The following is a 7473-nucleotide window of genomic DNA, read 5'->3' as shown; positions in this document are numbered from 1 at the left end:
GCTCAGCAGGGGTGTTCAGGGTGGCCTTGACCCATGTTTCAGTGACTGCACAGATGTTAGCATCTTCCAAGGTTAGAAGTGCTTCAAGTGATTGCAGTTTCATGTTTAGACTCCTAGCATTATGCAGCAGAACCTTGAGTTTGTCTCAAGTGGATTTTGTTAAGATGGAAATGTTGTTGTTTTGACATTGCCTGAAAAAGGCACTATAGGGGAGGCAAGTGCCTTTGCCATTATCTGAAAGCCTAGAAGAGACAGGTGAGACCATCTTCAGCAAACAGTGTGGCCTGTTGACTATGCCTTCCCAGGCTGACAGATACTGGATCCTCCTGGACTGGCACCAAGCTAAGGCAATTGTTGAAGTTGATAATTTCTTATTTATGTTGTGGTATCATCCTGGGTAAAGGTAGAATGCTGCTTAGGGCTAGGGTCACATCTGCCTACCTTTCTCTACTTATATTTGTATGGGTTTGTGTCATATTATGGTAAAAATTACTTATCATACATGAAGAAACACTACAAATGTCCCAAACTTTAAAATATGAACACCAGTGCAAGATAATGACTGAAGGCAGGGTGTTGCACTTTTGCCAAGTAGCTCCTGAATCTAGAGCTCCCCCATTAAAAAGAGGACAACAACAATTACACTTGATCAAAAGTGTGTAGGTTTGTTTAATGCACCTTTTCCATCAAACACAGCTCAGAAGGCAGTTATCTAGCCAATTGCAAGCAGATAGTATTATAGGGTCTATATTATATCCTCGAATGCTTAAAGAAGCAAACGCTGATTGATCGAACTTATTTTCACGAAACTGCAAAATATCGAAACAGCAGAAACTCACATTTTTTCCTAGGGAAAAAATTTGGTTGTCCGTTTCTGTTGCTTCGGTATTTTCAGTGTTATGGTGGAAAGTTACCGGTCGGATTCAGGTAAGTGTGCGATTGTGTGGATTTGAGTGTTAGGGTGATTTACGTGAGTTAGGGTTAGGGCTCAGGTTAGGTGTGTGCGCGATTGAGTGGACATGAGGGTTAGGGCAGATTTAAGTGAGTTAGGATTAGGGAGCGGGTGAGGTGAGTGTGCGATAGTGACAGACCTTAGGGTTAGGGTTTGGGTTAATGTAAGTGGCTAGTTAGTGGTGTGTGCATAGTTTAGTGTAGGGTTAGGTATCAGATTTTAGGTGTATGTGTGTGGATTTATGTTTGTTTGGTGTGCTTGTATTGTGTGTATGTGTTTTGGATCAGCGATTTTTTTCCCTGGGGAAAAAATTCGCTGATCTGACAGTTCGTGATTGTAAGCTTTCGCTTAAATTAGGTCGATCAATCAGCGTTCGCTTTTTTATGCATTCGATGATATAATATAGACCCGAATTAAAAGGTACACAATGTAACATATACACCTCATTGAGTCCACTGTCCAAGTAATCAGAACTTAGAGGACTTCTTCTAAATAAAAGGACCCAGCACTGCTCTATTTCTAAGAGAGAGGATATGAACTAAAGCAGTCATAACCACCATTCATTCTTTCAAGAGTGAAAAGCATTGCATACTTCTAAAAAGCATTTATGAGAAGATATGCAGGGCTTTGAGTTATCATAGAGTCAGTGACAGAGAAAAGCAGCACAAGCTACATAAGGGATCTAGACAGGGACAAAGGATAAATAAAATGGTGAAATATTATGATAGCAATGACATAGCAGGCATTGCTCTCTAGAACATTTAATAGCCCAGATCTAACCACACAATATTAGGGCCTCATCAAATAGCAATATCATTCTAGATTAATGAGATGGGCATTTAATACAAAAAAATCTTAAACAAGTATTTTATAAACGAAAGATCTGAACTGTGGCAAGGAGTTGTGCTGGGTTACATCGAATTCCACATCCATAACTTAATTGTCAAAATTTATGACACACACACACGCACAAAGTTACAGTAAAATGGCTTACATTTCCCAGATTAAAGTGACCATACAGTTACAAAGTAGAAATGTCATATCAAAAACAAGCTAAAAGTGACTCTGATAACAGGGTTTGTATAAGAATAATACACTTAAAAATATTTTGTGTATGCAATCTAAGAATGATAACACAGTGGATAAGAAATTTCAGTAGAAATGGTGAAGAGGATTATAGTATGAGCTCTTTTTCTGTGTGTGTGTGTGTGTGTGTGTGTGTGTGTGTGTGTGTGTGTGTGTGTGTGTGTGTGTGTGTGTGTGTGTCTAAATGACAACTGTGAGTAAAAGCTTTCGGCTAGCTCTTCAGCTGTGTTAACCAACTAATTTCACAGGCTATCAGTAGCTTCCCATTAACTGAACATCATTTATTCAGAAAGAAAATTTCCTTGACTTCTAGAAGTCTGAATCAAAATGTGTCAGTGCTGTTTAATTTCACTTTTCAACTACAGATTTATTTTCATAATTAACATCTTGCTGATTGCTCACTAGCAACAGAAGCATTATGAATCATGACTTTCACAGTATTTTGTATCTTTTATTGAATGGTATTAAATCATCTATAGAATTACCAATACACATCAGAAATATGCCTGTAAATACACATTCCTCAGTACGCATTTTGCTCTGTGCTATTCATCCCTTTCATACAAATATTCATGGCATTATCACTCCCATATAAAAGATAATTAACAACTGTCAATTGAACTAATAAAGTGACTATTGTTGTGCCATTTTATTCTCCTAATTTGTTAAGTATATCACATAAATGTCATTTAATTTAATTTGCAATACACACAAGGTTTAAATCTTTGAATATTAATCACTTAATATCTAAGTCATACTGAAAAAAATAAATATGGAGCACAGCACTATTGTACATTTAAAGAATCACTGTTTTATTTTTTTATATGAAAAAAACACATTATTGTTGATATTATAAATGTGTTACTGAAGTAGAACTCAATAGCTATAGAACTTATCAACCATTAAACTCAGGAATCTGTTGATGGTCTTCTTCACATCAAATACTGGAATCTTAGATTAATAGCAATACATAATTATGTTTTGTCTGACAGAATGAATTAGTGAATAAAGGCGCACTATCTTCTGCTAATTCTAGTTCGATTCTTGAGACCTTTATATGTATTTTGCAAAAACTGATCATTTCAGTTATCCAAATAAGTGTTGTTGAGTTGTAGCTGAAAATAAGCACTTGTATCTAACTGATCATGTCTAAGAAAGTAGACTGAAGCTGCGGTCAAGATTTATGCTTGTTAATGCCAAGGTCTGAAGGCCAGTCTCTGTCTATTTGGAATCTTTATGTTCTCCCAGCTTGTGCAAGGGTTTCTTTCTGAGTACTCTGGTTTATCCACCCACCTTGAAATAGATAAATAAAATGCCATTTGATTGACTACTATAAAGGTTCCACATATCTTTTGTTTTTCTGGCCTATCTGGAAATCAAATTGATTCTCCGGTAGTACAGAAAACATTGTACAAACTCTAGTATTCTGTTTCAAAAAAGGAAACAGACTATTGGAATTTGTTAAATTGGTTGATTTACTATGTCTTCTTACAGAAAAGCATAATAAATTGTCTAAAACCAGGCATCAGGAATGGAAAAAGTGTGTGCTCCCATCCGCTGATATCATAGTGACATCACAAAATGGTGGAATGTGGGCAGAAGAAGAGGTGTGAATGGGTGGGCTTACAGGTGATGTGAGGGTGTGACCTTACTCACATTTTTGCCACAATGAAAGATGGTAACCCTAATTGGTATGGTAGTCAAGAAAAGCTGGCTTTATTTGCAGATGATATTATTTTATACCTGTCAAAACCACAAAGAGACATTACAGTTCCATGGAACATTTTGTGACTGTTTCAGAACTTTTCAGGATACAAAATTAATTTAGCTAAAACAAAGACAACAACGGTAAATTATGCACCCACACACAAATTGGTTCAGGAATATCCATATTTATAAGGGACATGATAAAATAAAGTATTTAGGAGTATTTATTAAAAATGATTCTAGTGTGGCAGCTAAGCCAAAGTGGAAAGAGACTAAACAAAAGACAATACAAAAACTGAGAAATTGGAAGCTTTGTTATATAGATACAGATAATAAGATGCAAGCAGTTAAAATGTTTTTAGTCCCTTTAGTCTTATACACAGGTCAGGCATATTTTTATCAACCAGAGGAGAAGCTCTGGATAGCAATTAATAAAGAGCTGAAGGACTTTATCTTGGAGAGGAAGATAGCAAGAGCCATATGGAATAAGCTGATTCTTCCAGTAGAAGAGGGTGGATTGGGTTTACCCAATTTGAATGGGTATTTCAGAGCTGCACAGTTAAGACTCCTATACATAGCACAAGCAGAAAACTATATTTTGAAGTGGAAAGAGACGCCGATGATGATGAAACAGGGAGGAAGCTCAAGAAACAAGGTGAGAATGGTATTTTGGATGCAGCCCTTTAGGAAGAATAAGAATAATCATACAGAATATTATATCCATAAAGTAGCAAAAAGTATTCTAAAAACAAAGCCAAATTGGGATTGGAGAAATTAGATTCTGCTGATAGGGATGACTGCAATTAGGGATATAAACAATAGTCAAGAGGGGCCATTATTTATTGGAGAAAACTGGCAAAGGAACGAAGGTACTGAGAGCAAATAACTAGAGAGGGAAAGATGATAGAATGGAAAGACGCCAATAATTTATTTGGACTGCAGGTTAGAAATTGCCTTCCCTATCAGGAATTGATATCAGAGTATAGGCAAATAGAAAGAATTAGGGGGGTCCTAAATGAAAGTCCAGGACTGGTAGAGTTTTTAGTAGACTCTATAACAGAAGTTGCCATTAAAAACTGAATAATTAGTAGCGCATATAAAATATTGAATGATAGCAAGAAGAATCATGGTGGTGCTGCGGTAGCATTGTTGCCTCACAGCAAGATGTTGTCCTGTTTGATTCTCAGCTAAAGCGTCTTCTGTGTGGAGACATGCGTGAATGGGCATACCTTCGTTGAAGGTTGTACGTCAGGGCTGGCAACTCGGTACGTAAAAATCTGCTGCCAATCATTAGCTGATCAGAGTTCCGCTGTGGCGACCCCTAACTAGGAAAAGCCGAAAGATACAACAACAGATGAGGTTAGAAAGGATTGGGAAGAGAGATTGCATAAGCAATTCACAAAGAAATAGTTGGAGGATATCTGTATGTCACCCAAATATGCAACAAAATCTAGATGATTTAGGATTTTTGCCTGGAAATGTCTACATAGATATTACTATACTCCAAGTAGACTCCAGAGAATTTTGGAGGTGTTATGGGGAAGAAAGAGATAACTGGGAACATATTTTCTGAAAGTATAGTGAAATGCCAGACTTTAAGGATTGCCTATGGGATGCACTGTCAGAGATGCTGGGAGGGTGGATTGGTCTGACAAGGGTGTTGATTTTTCTGAACTATGATACAAAATCAGAATTGCCTAGGCATTGTAAGGCCTTGTTTTGTCTAATAATGATGGCTGCCAAAAAATGAATTACTAAAAGGTGGACATCAAAATCTAAACCAACTATACTAGAAGTAGTGACTATAGCAACACAGATAAAATAACTACAATTGAGAACTTTAGAAAATGGTAGGACCAAACTAAATAGGAATAAATGGGAATTGTGGAAACAATGCATACAAGGGAGAAATGAGGTTTTAAAGGTGGCAGGACTTAAATGAGCTATGTAATGTTTGACTGAAAAAGAATGGGTAGAATATAAGTGCTATATAATGTTTGCAACTGGGAATATGTCACTATGGTTTGTGATGTAAAATGTTTGCAACTAAGATTGTGTTGATGTAGCTTGTTTTCATTTATATCAATGTATGATTGCCTGGTAGTAAGTGATGGTTTAATATATTTGTTTCTTGTTTAAAAATATGGACAGGAATTGAATAATTTATGTAATGTTGCTTAGTTTATATGATATGTAGCAATATATGTCAAATATAATGTTTATGTTGATTATAGTGTGATATATAAATGTAAATTTGCCTGTCACAAGTGATAATTCAATAAAGGTGTTTGTAAAATATCTAACTATATATGTATATAACATCTCTGTCTCTCTCTTACTTTGTGAAACTATGACCTATAAATTAATTTCTAATGTGTGACATTTCATTTTTGAATGATTGCAACATAGATCAAATATTTGCAAGTACTTGTGAATTCAGGAACTCCTTGGGTGCAATTCTAAATTAAATAACACTCCAGTCAATTAACATCAGACCTGGTTATCAACACATACCTAATCTAGACTGAAAATTTACTTATCCACTGCCAAACTGCTTGTGTCCTGTTCGTCATAGGTGGTGGGTATAACACTTCAGAGGATAAGCATTTCAGAACAATACACCCCGCAGGGTTATCCAAAATAATTCCCAGCTATAAATATAGCTGATTACAAATACTTACTACAATATTATTATGTTACTTAATATAGTTTATTTTCCCCCTTGCCAAGATTAGTCATTGTCAGTATAATTTGAATATAGGACTTCCATAAAGCTAAAGGTCAGCATAGCAATGACCATTCATCCACAAAGTCAGGAGTCTGCACATAGAAGCAGATACCAATGCCAAATGACTGTGTTTCCTTTCTAGAAATAGTAAGTCAACATGCATGTTTCAAAATTATGAATAACCTTAACGAATGCAGTTCTAGTGAAATGTTTGACCACTAAATGATCCCACTGTCATTAGACACTATTGTAAGCACTGTCATGAAACAATCTGCATATCTTTAGGTTCTTCAAAGGACATATTTATCCCACCTCACCTCAAAATATGAATTACACTTTCAGTGATGATTTCCCCCTTCTTGAGCAAGACTCAGCATTAAGTATAGAATTTAAAAAGAATGACGAACCCTTCAGGTTGAATAATCTGCAACTGAGGTTTGTCCAGGTTATTAGTCACAACTACATTTTATGAAAATCAAAATCCAGTGACCACAAAATTTACAGACTATCAACAAAAGCTCTCTTTTCCTCCTTGCTAGAATGTCCCACTGTTAAGCAAATACAGATGTTTATGTATCTTTCAGACTTTCTGCGCCCTATCTGTGTGAGCTTAGAAAAACACATGGAATAGCAATTTCCTGTGACAGGCACTCAGCATTTAAAATTGAAACTATGTATTAAGATCTTGGAAGGATTTGGTCTTTCTGAATTTCTGTGTCAATCAGTTTAGCTTCATAGCAAATAAATAGCTTTATTTTTATACATGAACAGCATTCTGATTAGAGAGCTTTAATAAAGAGTAAAAACAAAAATAAAAATGTGTCTATTTCCACCTGAGGAGGTATTGTTTCTTCCATAGTGTTATATTCTTTGTCAGTGCAATTTTCTGTCTCCTTTCTCACTTTGCCTTCTAACTGTATAAGTGACAGTGATGTTAAATGCTAAAAGCATTGCTCTGTCCTGTGACAGAACATACATTGTGTGTATTCTGAGTGACAAA

The sequence above is a fragment of the Protopterus annectens genome, chromosome 3.part0 (assembly GCF_019279795.1).
Source record: "Protopterus annectens isolate FY-2018-M chromosome 3.part0, PAN1.0, whole genome shotgun sequence".
NCBI lineage: Eukaryota > Metazoa > Chordata > Ceratodontiformes > Protopteridae > Protopterus > Protopterus annectens.
Note: the sequence above shows the minus strand (reverse complement) of the source record.